Genomic DNA, 13992 nt, shown 5'->3' with positions numbered 1-13992 from the left:
GCTTGGATGTGTAGCATTTCGTCGATGTAAAATGTGTGTAAATTGATTCATCTCCCGATAATGTATAGCGTGTAAGGTATAGGGGAGACCACGACCATATTACAGGTTCATTTGGCTAACCCTAATTTCATTTTCCTCCTGTAAAAAGGGGAAAAGAGCTTTGATTTGATTTATTTGTGCTTTGTTGACTTTGGAGAAAGAGAACTTGGTCTGCAGAGAAAATGTCGATTCTGTATTCTAGACATCGTTTCGAGCGCGTTTGGAGGTACCGGAGACCTGCCGTGTATGGACCACCAGTAAGTCAACATTTTTGACCCTCTTATGATTTTTTATTTGGTCGTTTTTAGTCCTTTTTTGATTTTTAAAACCCGGGTCTAGCGTTTTAGCGCGTCTAAGGCATAGATTAGCGCATACGGACTTTTAAGTAGCGCATCAAGTCTAATTTAGGGGGTGCATCCGAAATAAAATAGGGTAGCGCATAGGAAATAGAGGTTAGTGCATAGACGCAGAATAGCGCATGGCGATAGTTGGGTAGCGCGTAGGGTAGACCTAGCGCATAGGGGTCACAAGGGTTCACATGGGTAAGGGGGTTTAGCGCGTAGGGCTAACCTAGCGCATAGGGTCAAACGGGTAGCGCCTGGGAGGTATAGATTAGCACGTAGAGTCAGTCTAGCGCATAGGATAGGTTAGGTGGCGCATGGGAGGAAAGAGTTAGCGCGTAGAGTCAGTCTAGCGCATAGGGTGAATAGATTAGCGCATAGGAAAAATAGCCTAGTGCATGGGTGAGTTTTAGCGCAGCGGGAGTCTGTTTTAGCGCATCTGGAAAATTTATGCAAGATGAGCCGATTTGTAAATTTGTTTTGTTTGTCTGTCATGATTTTATGGATTTGTCCAATATGAGTGTCGATATAACTTGTTTTGATTTGCATTTTTTTCAAGTTATGTATAGATATCAATGTGGTGTTTGGATCAAAATATGATTGAGTTGCATACCGTGTTTCAAATTCAATGTGTGAAGCCTGATTTGTGTTACAAGCTGATATGGGTTGGAAACTTGAGTTGTTTTACAAGCTGATATGGGTGGGAAACTTGAGTTGTTTTACAAGTTTATGTGATTTTGGAGACTTGAGTTGTTTTACAAGTTTTGATATGGTTTTTGATAACTTGAGTTGTTTTACAAGTTGATATGAAATGATAGGATGTTGAACTTGATGTAGATGAGCAAATTGTTTCATGTTGTTGATGTGAGTTTGATTTTGATATGTTTGTTTTGATGTGGAAACTGATATTGGATTTGTTTTGCTTGTTGACAGGAGCGATTGGGTGTGGTACAGTCGCAAGAGAGATTTCCCAGACCGTGGACATTGATACCGCGGTTGTCGCAGACCGACCTTGACATTATTGAGAGATGTGGGTTGACCTCTCTTTTGGATATGCCTCGGTTCATTATGAACCGGGGGCTATTGACAGCAATTGCAGAGAGGTGGCATAGCGACATGAACACCTTCCATTTTGCCACTGGAGAGATGACAGTCACACCAGAGGACTGTTACAAGATCCTGCGCATTTCTGTAGTAGGTGCACTACTACCATATGAGCAGTCAGAGGAGGGTGGTACAGAGGCACTGCGCTGCATTTTTCATGATGATACAGTCTGCGGCTATGAGATCCTGTGGCAGGAGTTCCTAGACCTGGATTACGCACCCTTGCCATCTGTACTAGCAGGGTTCATTGGTGGATTCTTTTGTCCTGATCGCAGGTCAAAGGGATTCTCGGTGGGATGGGGGCTGGTTTTGGAGGAGATGGACACATAGGGCCGAAGGTTTTCATGGGGGTCAGCTATGTTGGCCCATCTATATAGGGGTCTACATGAGGTGGTATACCTCGGTTACGGCAGTGTGTCAGCTGGCGTGACATTATTACAGGTATGGTGCTGGGAGCACATTCCAGCGGCGAGGCCACTAGCAGACAGGGACAGGCCCATGGGATGCGCATATGCGTACGGATACAGGGGTCTAGTTGTCCAGCGTAAGCTGGGCAAAATAGAGCATTGGAGGAGAGTGCTAGATGATATAGATACGGTCACCTGGCGACCGTATACAAGATGTGAGGTGTGGGTAGAGGATGGGCTGAAGATGCCCTTTGTTTTTATGACCAGATACCTGATCGGGAGGACTGCGTTCGTGATAGAGAGATTTGTGGTGACCCGAGTTTTGAGGCAGTTTGGGCGCCAACAGGGTATTCCACAGGGAGCATGCCTATATGCACGGCGGCGGCAGGATGTAGCGGATTGGGGGCCGACCATTGATAGTGCAGTGGCAGTGGAGGAGTTTGTTGGGTTGGCCGGGCAGATATGGGATTATGCCCCTGAGATTCAGGATGTGAGCATGACGGATGAGTTTGCCTGATTGTTTGTTGCGCGGGCGGTGGCCAGGATATCTGATCCTGATGAGATGAGGCTAGCTTTTGATTCTGATGGGGAGGAGGGAGAGGGAGATGATGATGATGATGGAGAGGATGGAGGAGATGGACGAGGGAGAGGAGCCAGAGAGAGGCGGGGAGGTAGAGCTAGGAGAGGAGATAGGGGTGTGGAGAGAGCGGTGAGACAGGGGATGATAGATAGGGGGAGAGGTGGATTGGCTATTGGAGCTGAGGGAGAGGGGAGAGTGGGAGAGGTGCTAGCGGCAGTGGGGGGGGTTGATGAGGCAAGGCGACCGACTCAAAGGAGGAGGACTGATGTGCTCCCACCTCCAGCACCGAGGACAGGTCGAGTAGGAGGAGTTGCCCCGACACAGGTACCACTACGGGTTCGGATCCAAAGGATGACTTTCCTCTGCCTAGTATTGACATAATTGTAGATCTCACAGTAGGCCATGCAATGCTCTCACTAATGGACGGTTTCTCAGGCTATAATCAAATCAAAATAGCCCCAGAAGATCAAGATAAAACCGCGTTCACCTGTCCTTGGGGAACGTACTGTTGGAATGTTATGCCTTTTGGCTTAAAGAATGCAGGGGCCACCTATCAAAGAGCAATGACCACAATATTCCATGACATGATGCACACATTTATGGAAGACTATGTGGATGATTTACTCGCTAAATCCTTCACCAGAGCAGAACATCTCAGCATCCTAACAAAGATCTTTGATCGATTGGAGAAATTCCAAGTCAGGCTCAACCCTAAGAAGTGTGTCTTCGAGGTTACATCAGGCAAGTTACTAGGCTACATTGTCTCAGCTAAAGGTATTGAAGTAGATCTAGCAAAGGTACAAGCCATTATGGACATGCCACCACCAAAGAATATCAGTCAACTCAGATCTCTACAAGGACGACTTCAATCAATCAGGCGATTCATCGCTCAGCTAGCAGATAAAAGTCTACCATTTAACCATTTACTCCACAAAAATGTACCATTCAAATGGGAGACCAAGTGTGCAGAATCTTTTTACCAAATCAAACAGTACCTGATGAATCCACCAGTTTTGGTACCACCAGTCGCAGGAAAGCCTCTTATCTTATATATCTCAACAACATATATATCGCTGGGGGCACTATTGGCACAAGAAGATCAATAAGGGAAGGAACACACCATATATTATATCAGTAGGACATTGAATGGCTATGAACTCAACTATACATTCATTGAAAAAGCTTGCCTAATAGTGGTCTTCGCATCTCAGAAGTTCCGACATTATATGCTAGCACACACCATTAAGCTAGTCGCAAAAATTGATCCTCTCAAATATCTACTCAGCAAGGCAGCTCTTACAGGCCGATTGGCTAAATGGGTCATGATTCTCAGTGAATTTGACATCCAATACACAAAAAGATGAGCCATCAAAGGACAAGCAATTGTAGATCATGACTTTGTATGAAGAGACCCTTAAGAGGAGTGGGCAACCTATTCCCCAAATTATAGATTCATGAGGCGAATGGAAGAAAAAATTTGAAAAGCTATCTTATGAACATAACAATTTGAAAAAACAGATGAAGAGCGTTAGGGCTGATACTGCTTGCGTGTTGCTAAGTAGGAGGTATGACGATATGGAGAAAGCATTGAATGAATTCTAGGGTGAATATCAGAGGAACATGGATAATATGATTTCACACACTAGAATTCGAGATAGACTCGACATGATGTTACAGGATGCAACGACCAAAGAGAAAGAAAAAAAGAAGCTGCAGGGTCTGCTTGTTACACATGACGAAGTTACAAAGGCATTGAAGTCTGAATTTGATGAATGCCAGTATATTGTTGAGCATGGGGTTCCCAGTCTAGTAGATGATGCAGGTGTGATCAAAGACAAACCGTATGGATCGCTGAGTGCAAGTCTATGCTTAATGCAACCCAAGCCATCGCCAGAGCAGATGCCCTTGACAAGAATGACACGGTCGATCAATTGGAAAAAATTTATGCGATTGAGAATGCAGCCAAGGATGCCATCTTCAATGCTACAACATATAAGGATCCGGCCTACTTGGGGCATATTAAAAAATGTGGATGACGGTTGGATCGAAAGTCTTAGTGTGGTGTTTTACTTTATGTAATGTAATTGATATCTTGGTTAGCCATTTTAATTTTTGTTCACTTAGTTGTTAAGATAATGAAAGGGTGTGTCCTTTCATTCTTGTCTTTCAACATTTGTATTTGTATTGAGTCATCTTGCGTAACAAAGGGAGTTTTTTGGGGGGGGGGTTTTGGAACATCATTGCTGTAAGGACTGAAAGTCATATGTATTATGAAATTTTATAGGAAGCAGAAGTGTCATTTTGTGTAAGCAAATTGCAATGAAGTATCTCCAAGTGGGTAGCTTCTGTGTACTGTCACTTCTCAGACATTAATATACAAGATTCACTGTTTCTACTTCAAATGTACTGATTACTTTCTTTGTTGATGAAACATGCTTTGTCCTCTTCATAAATCTATTTAAGAATATGGTGTAATGTGAATCACATTCCGTTACATTAAATGTGAGATTGGGTTCTTATTGTTTATGTGAGACATACTAAATCATTATAGTGATTATTCATATTGTCTCTTGAGTTGATAATGTTATCTATCCACAAAGTATCATTATATTCTGAGATAGAGGCACTGCTCTATTGTTAATTCTTTGAGATCCTGATTTAATATGCATTAGCTCCTTGACAGATAAGTATTCTTCTGAAACCTGGGTTTAGTGGAGTCTAAAGTGTAGAGGGAATTGGTCTTCGACCATCCTTGTTCGTTGCCCAAGGTCGATCACACTACTTCAGGGTTTGGCGAGTCTTTTTGTTTTCCAATCTGTGGTTTTGGGCACCAATAGCTTGTTCGACCAAATGGAAGAGATAGGGAAATCAAGACCATGCTAAGGAGATTCATCATACCAAGTGAGGCGTTAGGAAACTATTTACCATTTTATATGCATTTTCCACATTTTGAGCTGATGATCCATATTTTGGATTAGGTGTTTGAATAATGGAATACTCAGAGCTCCACATGTTTGTTGGATAGTCATTTCAAGGATGATTGTCCCCTAGGTTGCTACTTTTGTCAAATTTGGCCTATGAGCCCTTGTAAGCCCAAAAAAGCATAAATTTGCATTATGATCAAAAATGACTTCAAATGCCTCATTAGGCATTTAGGCATATCGGTTTAATGTTAGGAAGTCATGCTAGGAGGTTCAATATAAGTAAAAATGCATAAAAGGCAAAAATGCACATTTGACCAAAAGTTGTCATTGTTGTTTGACAACTTTTTGCAACTTTTTGAGAAACTTTGCATTTTTTTAGCAAATCGGTGGTTGGGCAACCGATGAAGTATTGGTTATGACCAAAATGGCATATAAAATGCTCCGAGAATGACCAAAATGACTAGAATAGAAACTCAATTGTCCTACAAGAATTTAATTGTATTTGTAGTCATATATATTGAAATGCTTGACTTTGATGTTATACAACAATTTCATGCACATACAGTAAAAAACATTTGTTTTTCCACCATATATAATAAAATGTTAACAACAATTTCAAAATAGAGAAGATAAGAGTACCAGTTGGTGTCAACAAAGTTTTTATTTGTCCGGTAAAGCTATATTTTATATTAATTCTGAAAATGTTTACATTCTGCAAGATAAACCTCGATAGCTAGCCGATTAGACCATCGAAGTCGGTGGACAGTATACATAACGGTCCATACATAACACATTCAAAAATATTAAAAAAAAAAAAACACAGTCCTTGCTTCAAAAAAGGTTGTATGTGCCATCTCGCTACACCACATGAACAGTGACCGTGCCCTCTTCCACGTCCAACACTTCCATGTTCCTAACTTGGTTAATTTATGTCTCCCTACTGGAGCCTTCACTGAACTGTAGCACACGACCCTTCTTAGTCGTTCTTCCACAAGGTCGACCCCGTTGTTTTGTGCATGCAAGAATTGTTCGTTGCACAAGTGCTCTATATTCTGACCAAGGTCTCCATTTTTCCATCTCCACACACGCTTCCTAGACATTGACCATCTCAAGGTATTGCACAATACCATACATCCCAGCTTGTGCTACACTTCTTCTGGCCTCTTTATCGAATGTCGCACTCCAGATCAAGAATGGTCGCAAGGGAGGACTAAATTCACTCACATGAATCCACGCTCCGCCCACACTTTCAAAGCCATCCATGGCTTGTGCCAATCCTAATAAAGCTTCCATTCTGCCTAGCCATTCCTTCTTCACACACCTATTCATGATTTCTCTGACTTTCAGAACAGGTCGGAGCTCCAGACACCATGCCATAAACAGAGACACTATGTCCGCATTTGTTCTGTACTTCCATCCACCTTCTACGTACTCAGGCCCAAGGATCAACTTCACCGCGGACAGGAATGAGGTGTCTTCATAAATAAACAGGTTCATCAACCTATCATCACTTATTCGTCCCCAAAATGCGACTTGTGTTTTGCTTGTTTCTAAAGAAAAGTTGGCCTCCATATTCAAATCAAGATACCTGTTATTCCAAAACGGACATGCAAATATGTCAGACTAACAACAATGTCTATAAATTATTTCAATTTTTATCAACCTATGCCTTAATTTTTTAGTGCTTTCTAATAACTAAGTTCATCCACCACATGTTCCATGTTATTCTACAATCTAAGTTTATGCACAATAGTCTGTGGATGTTTTTTTAGACTTACACATTTCCATATGATGCACACAACTAATCAAAAGTTTCTTCGATTAACAAGGCGTGTTATGCGCTTTCGCCCATGACCGCTCCAAAATGGTAGTACACAATGACTAACACGCCTGTTCGTTGCACGTTTTACACCGTCGATTTTGCAATGAACGGGCAACATTTGACTAACACTACAGATTGACTAACAATCATGTTAGTCGCGTGTGTTACACCGTTGATTTTGTAATAAACTGTTTGCGATTGACTAACCTGTCCCTAACATGTTGTCCAAAAGGTCTATTTTGGAGCTAGAATAGCTTCAGCCATCTTGCCTCTGTAAGGGATGGCTATTCTAGCTCCAAAATAGAACTGTCATACAGCGTGTTAGTTAGAGGTTAGACAATCGCAACCATTAACTACAAAATCGACGGTGTAAAACGTGAGACTAACATGCATGTCAGTCAATCCATACTATCTATCTGAAGGTTTAGGGTTTTTGAAATTTACCATATTGGGATAGTGCAAAAATAGTTATATCAATCCCCGATGACATGGAGAATGGGGAAGGCGGAACCATCGGTATTACCTATCCTGATAAAACAAACTCGGAAGCATTAAGCATAAAAGTGCATCAGAGACTGATCGGGACTTCGGGAGGAATAGAAAAAGGCTATTCCGACCCCCGATGAAGATAATAGCACCTGCGGGGATATCGGTGTAAACTATACCAATAAAGTAAACATGCATTAGGACTCATTGGGAGATCGGAAGAAGCAATTTTATGCTATGCCGAGTCCCGATAGGACTATTAAGGCGTGTTAGTAGTCCATTTTACACCATCCATAATGTGACCAACATTCTGCGATTGTCTAACCTATCGGTAACGCGCGGTTGAGATTGACTAACCTATCGCTAAGACACTGTATGACATGGAGAATGGGGAAGACGGAACCATCGGTATTACCTATACCGATAAAACAAACTCAGAAGCATTAAGCATAAAAGTGCATCGGAGACTGATCGGGACTTCGGGAGGACTAGAAAAAGGCTATTCCGACCCCCGATGCAGATAAAAGCACCTACAGGGATATCGGTGTAAACTATACCGATAAAGTAAATAGGCATTAGGACTCATCAGGACATCGAAAGAAGCAATTTTATGCTATGCCGAGTCTCGATAGGACTATGTAGGCAGATGGAGAGTTGCTAGGAGTTCTTTGGGGTGATTTATGCCGATAACATGGGGGACTTGCTCACAATGTGGACTGGTATATTGAGATCATCGGAGCATTAGAGGGACATAAATTGAACTATGCCGATACCCGATGGGACATATCAAACTATCTTTCGGCTATTGGGAGCGGTCTCAGTCTGCTATAGCGATACCCGGTCAGTAATGAGTAACACGCGTGTTAGTCGCGTGTTTTACACCGTTGATTCTACAGTTAGTGGTTGCGATAGACTAACCTATCGCGAAGCAGCGAAAGGGAAGTGGGCCTAGAGTGAGGATGACGTGGAAAGTAAAGAAGGTGCATCTTGAAAAGGATCCAACGGTTTGCGTTATTTCGATGGGCGAAATAGTGTGGAGTTTATCTTTCACAAAGCAGCGAAAGGATGGTGGGCCCGACATATCATACTAGTCCTGCTTTAAAAAAAAAACGGCCATATCGGAGAAAAAGACCATATCGGGATAGTGCAAAAATAGTTATATCGATCCCCGATGACATGGAGAATGGGGAAGGCAGAACCATCGGTATTACCTATCCCGATAAAACAAACTCGGAAGCATTAAGCATAAAAGTGCATCAGAGACTAATCAAGACTCTGGGAGGAATAGAAAAAGGCTATTCTGACCCCCGATGAAGATAACAGCACCTGCGGGGATATTGGTGTAAACTATACCGATAAAGTAAACATGCATTAGGACACATCGGGACACCGGAACAAGCAGTTTTATGCTATGCCGAGTCCCGATAGGACTATTAAGGCGTGTTAGTAGTTCGTTTTACACCGTCCATATTGCGACCAACATTCTGCGATTGTCTAACCCGTCGATAACACGTGGTTGAGATTGACTAACCTGTCGCTAAGATACTATATGACATGGAGAATGGGGAAGGCAGAACCATCAGTATTACCTATACCGATAAAACAAACTCAGAAGCATTAAGCATAAAAGTGCATCGGAGACTGATCGGGACTTTGGGAGGACTAGAAAAAGGCTATTCCGACCCTCGATGTAGATAAAAGCACCTGCGGGGATATCAATGTAAATTATACCGATAAAGTAAACATGCATTAGGACTCATCAGGACATCGGAAGAAGCAATTTTATGCTATGCCGAGTCCTGATAGGATTATTAAGGCGGATGGAGAGTTGCTAGGAGTTCTTCGGGGTGATTTATGTCGATAACGCGAGGGACTTGGTCACAATCATCGAGGCATTGGAGGGACATAAATTGAACTATGTCGATACCCGATGGGACATATCGGTCTATGTTTTGGCTATTGGGAGGGAAACAGGGACCAAAAATAGCGTGTTAGCGATAGGTTACTCAATCGCAACCGCTAATTGCAAAATAGGTTACGCGTTCGGCCACAGCTCCAAAATAGACACTTTTTTTGTTATTTGAGACTATTTTATGCAATAAATAGTAAATCATATTAAAAAAAGCAGACAAAAAACCCTGTGTAAAATTAACTTCAAATTTATATGGGTATTTCTACATATTCATTTGAATCATTTAATGATAATTTCAATATTACTGTTAATTGTTAATCGCCCAAGGAGTAACACGCGTATTCGCGTGTTACTCAGTGTGTACGGCGGAGTCGGCAAGGCCACGGCTATTGCGCGACTAACAACGCATGGAAATCCATTGGAGAAGCAGCAAAATAGATAACAACACATGGAAATCCAAGGTCGGACCTATCAGCATTACTCTCACTGATTAAATTAATAAGGCAATGACGGTTACATCGGAGAACCGACAAAAATATAATATTGTCTTGCTGATAACTGAAAAGCGCAACAAAAATGACAGACCAAAATGGCAGTACAGAGATACTAACAGACACTGAACACCCAACAAAATGGCAGTATAGACATACTAACACACGTTTTACAATGGCTTTTTGGAGCCAGCAAACACGCGTCGAGCCTTATATCTAACCCTAATGCGAATACTTTCAAGCTACAGAGAAACAAGAATAACCAAAGCAAAACAAAACAATATAATTTTCGCACAACGTATACAAATCTGAAAGAAAAGCTACTCAACAAAACAATAAAACATGCAAATTTTCCAACTGTATACAACCAGAAAAAATGGCTACTCAACATACCTGTTAACCTTCAGAAATGAACGTCGGCTGCCCTTGAAAACTAAGTCCTCACTGCCTCCTTCAAACCCTTCTTTGCCTTGTCCTCGCTTCCTCCTTCAAACCCTTCTTTGCCTTGTCCTCGCTGCCTCCTTCAAACCCTTCTTTGCCTTCAAAAACGTCTTCAAAAACAACATAACACTTGAACAAATGAGGGCTTTGGACTTTATTTAATCGCACATTAGTCCGTCCCATTATGCTTCCTTTTTTCCACAACACACAGAAAATGGTGGGAGGTCTGGTCGTACGATCCACCTAACATGCATGGGTTCTACATCATCCATTTTTCAATGAACGACTGTGTTTTTTTCCACATGAGGCCGCAGAAAATGGCGGGACGCGGCTATTCTGGCTCCAAAAAGACAGTACAGATTGACTAACACGCATGTTAGTCTCACATTTTACACCGTCAATTTTACAGTTAATGGTTGCGATTGACTAACCTGTCACTAACACGTTGTATGAAAGGTCTATTTTGGAGCTATGGCATCGGTTTTCTGCTGAAACGGTACACGGTGTACCACGGTTTTCATAACACGCGTGTTAGTGGCGCGTTCTACATGGTCAATTTTTCACTGAACGACTGCAATTGATAGATTGACTGAGTAAGGACCCACCTATTAGTAGCACATACGAGAGAACCTGGAGAGAGCCACCGTGGTTTTGAAGCCCGTGCCCTCTTTTTCCCGCTGTTTTGGCATCCGAACGCGATCATCAACACTTGCTGCTGGATGTTTGTTTTCTATGGCTTTTAATGTGCATGTTAGGCACAACACATCGGCGCGAGCCGTGGCCCATGATCTGCCGTCCTCCGGCATGTCCACGTAGTTTCGTGTGGGCCCCGACGTTTGAAACAGCCGAGTCCAGGACAACTCCACGCCATTTTCGCTGGGTCTGGCGCCTGTGCCAAATTGGCATGGTATGCATGGGCTATGCATGTCATTGGTATGACAGGTCACTTTTGGAGCTAGAATAGACGTGTCCAACTCAGATATGGTCCACGCTTTTCGGTGAATTTTTGTCCTTTTATTACCCTTGTCCAAATTTCTAGCAGCCCAAATTTCCATCTTTTTGACACATATTTATTACTTATGGGTAAATACATCCATTTCTAACTGCTTCGTGTTTCTTATAAAAAAAGAAAATTTCAAGAAATATATGGTTTGTTGGGCTCTAAAATATAAGTTTATATTTGCAATGGTGAGATTTAGATAATTTTATTATATTAATTATTATTTAGTTTTAAGTATTTTAATAAAAAAAATTAAAAGTATCCTTCTCTTTCACTTCCTCTCTCTCTGAATATATACATAAAATATAACATTTAAGTATAAGAAAGGACAAATTATACTTTGTTATATTTTATGTATATATTGTCAGGATGTTTGAGAGTGGTTTCAGATCTCTAGGAGTTATAATGCAGATTCTAGTTTTTAGAGAATTCACAAAAATTTCAGACTTAGTTAAATTTTAGTTCAACATGCTCGTATCATCATTCTCTCTCTTTGGTCTCTCCTCTTTCCCTATATTCCCCCCCCCCTCTCTCTCTCTCTCTCTCTTAGGTATCTACCTTTCTTTCCCTCCCTCCCTCTCTTGCACTTGGGTTTTCTCTCCCTTTAGTCTCTCCCTTAACACCCATCTTCCCCTCTCTCTCTCTCTCACACACACTCTCCTTCCATCCCTCTCTTCACCTCTATCTGTCTCTCTCTCTACCTTTTTGTGACAAAAAGAAAGGCAAATACTAGGGAGAGAGAGAGAGAGAGCTCGAGAAAGTGAGAGATATGGAGGGAGGAAGGGAGTGGTTGATGGAAAGTAAGGAAAATACCAGGGATAGAGATATCCAAGGAGAGATAGAGTCGAAGTGAAAGACAGAGGGAGGGAGGAAGGGAGGGGTTGATGGAAAGAGAGGGAGGGATGGGTTGAGGCAAAGAGAGATCCCAAGTGGGAGAGATGGAAGGAGGGAGGTAGTTGTTGATGAAAAGAGAGGGAGAGGTCTAAGAGAGAGTGATAAAGAGAGAGATAAAAGAAGGGGGTTTGATGAAAAGAGAGGGAGATACCAAAGATAGAGCCCAAGTAAGAGAGAGAGGGAGGAAGCTAGAGGTTGAGGGAGAGGGAGAGAGAGAGACAGGGCTAATGGAAAGAGAGGGAGATACTTGAGAGGGAGGGAGATCAATTGAGAGAGATGCAGGGAGGAAGGCAGGGGTTGTTGGAAAGAGAGGGATATATTAGGAAGAGAGCTTGGAGAGAGAGCCTAAGTGAGAGATACAAGAAGGTAGGGGTTGAGAAAAAGAGAGGGAGAGACTTGAGAGAGAGATAACCATACCTTCTTCCCTCTCTCTCTCTCTCTCACTTGAGATCTCTTTCTCTCCCTCCATCCCTCTCTCTCTCATGTCCTCCATCTCTCCCACTTCAACTCTCTCTCCCTCAATCCCTCCTATCCTCCCCATCGTTTTCCCCTTCCCCTCCTCCCTCCCTCTCTCAGGTATCTCTCTCTTAGGTTAAGCTTGGGAGACAGAGTGAGATTGAAGAGAGAGGGTGGGGGAAGGAGAGAGGGAAATATATGGAGAGATACTTGAGAGATAGAGAAAGGGTGAGAGGGAGAGATACTTGAGAGAGAGAGAGAGAGAGAGAGAGAGAGAGAGAGAGAGAGAGAGAGAGAGAGAGAGAGAGAGAGAGAGAGAGAGAGAGAGGGGGATGGAGACACCTGAGAGGGGGTGAAAGAGAGAATAAGAGAATGGAAAAAATGGGAGAGAGAGAGTCAAAAGGGAAAGAGGAAAAGAGAGAGGGTGAGACAGAGTGAGATTGAAGAGAGAGGGTGGGGGAAGGAGAGAGGGAAATATATGGAGAGATACTTGAGAGATAAAGAGAGGGTGAGATACTTGAGAGAGAAAGAAAAAGTGTTAGAGGGAAAGAGAAAGGGAGAGAGAGAGAGAGAGAGAGAGAGAGGAGAGAGAGAGAGAGAGAGAGAGAGAGAGGAGAGAGAGAGAGAGAAGAGAGAGAGGGGGGGTGAAGGGAAAGAATGGGAGGGATAGAGGGAGAGTGAGATTGAGTATGGTACATGGATAGTGGGGAAGAAGGGGCGAATATGAGAATAGGAGAGAGAGAGAGAGAGAGAGAGAGAGAGAGAGAGAGAGAGATGAGAGAGAGAGAGAGAGAGAGAGGAGAGAGAGAGAGAGAGAGAGGGTGAAGGGAAGAATGGGAGGGATAGAGGGAGAGTGAGATTGAGTATGGTACATGGATAGTGGGGAAGAAGGGGGGAGAATAGGAGAATAGGAGAGGAGAGAGAGAGAGAGAGAGAGAGAGAGAGAGAGAGAGAGGGACGAAGACACCTGAGAGGGGGGCGAAAGAGAGAATTAAGAGAATGGAAAAAATGGGAGAGAGAGAGTCAAAGGGAAAGAGGAAAAGAGAGAGGGTGAGAGGGAGAGAGGGAAAGAGAGGGAGAGAGAGATGGGGAGGA

Source organism: Cryptomeria japonica, chromosome 3 (genome assembly GCF_030272615.1).
Source record: "Cryptomeria japonica chromosome 3, Sugi_1.0, whole genome shotgun sequence".
Classification (NCBI taxonomy): Eukaryota; Viridiplantae; Streptophyta; class Pinopsida; order Cupressales; family Cupressaceae; genus Cryptomeria; species Cryptomeria japonica.
This window is presented reverse-complemented; position numbering follows the sequence as displayed.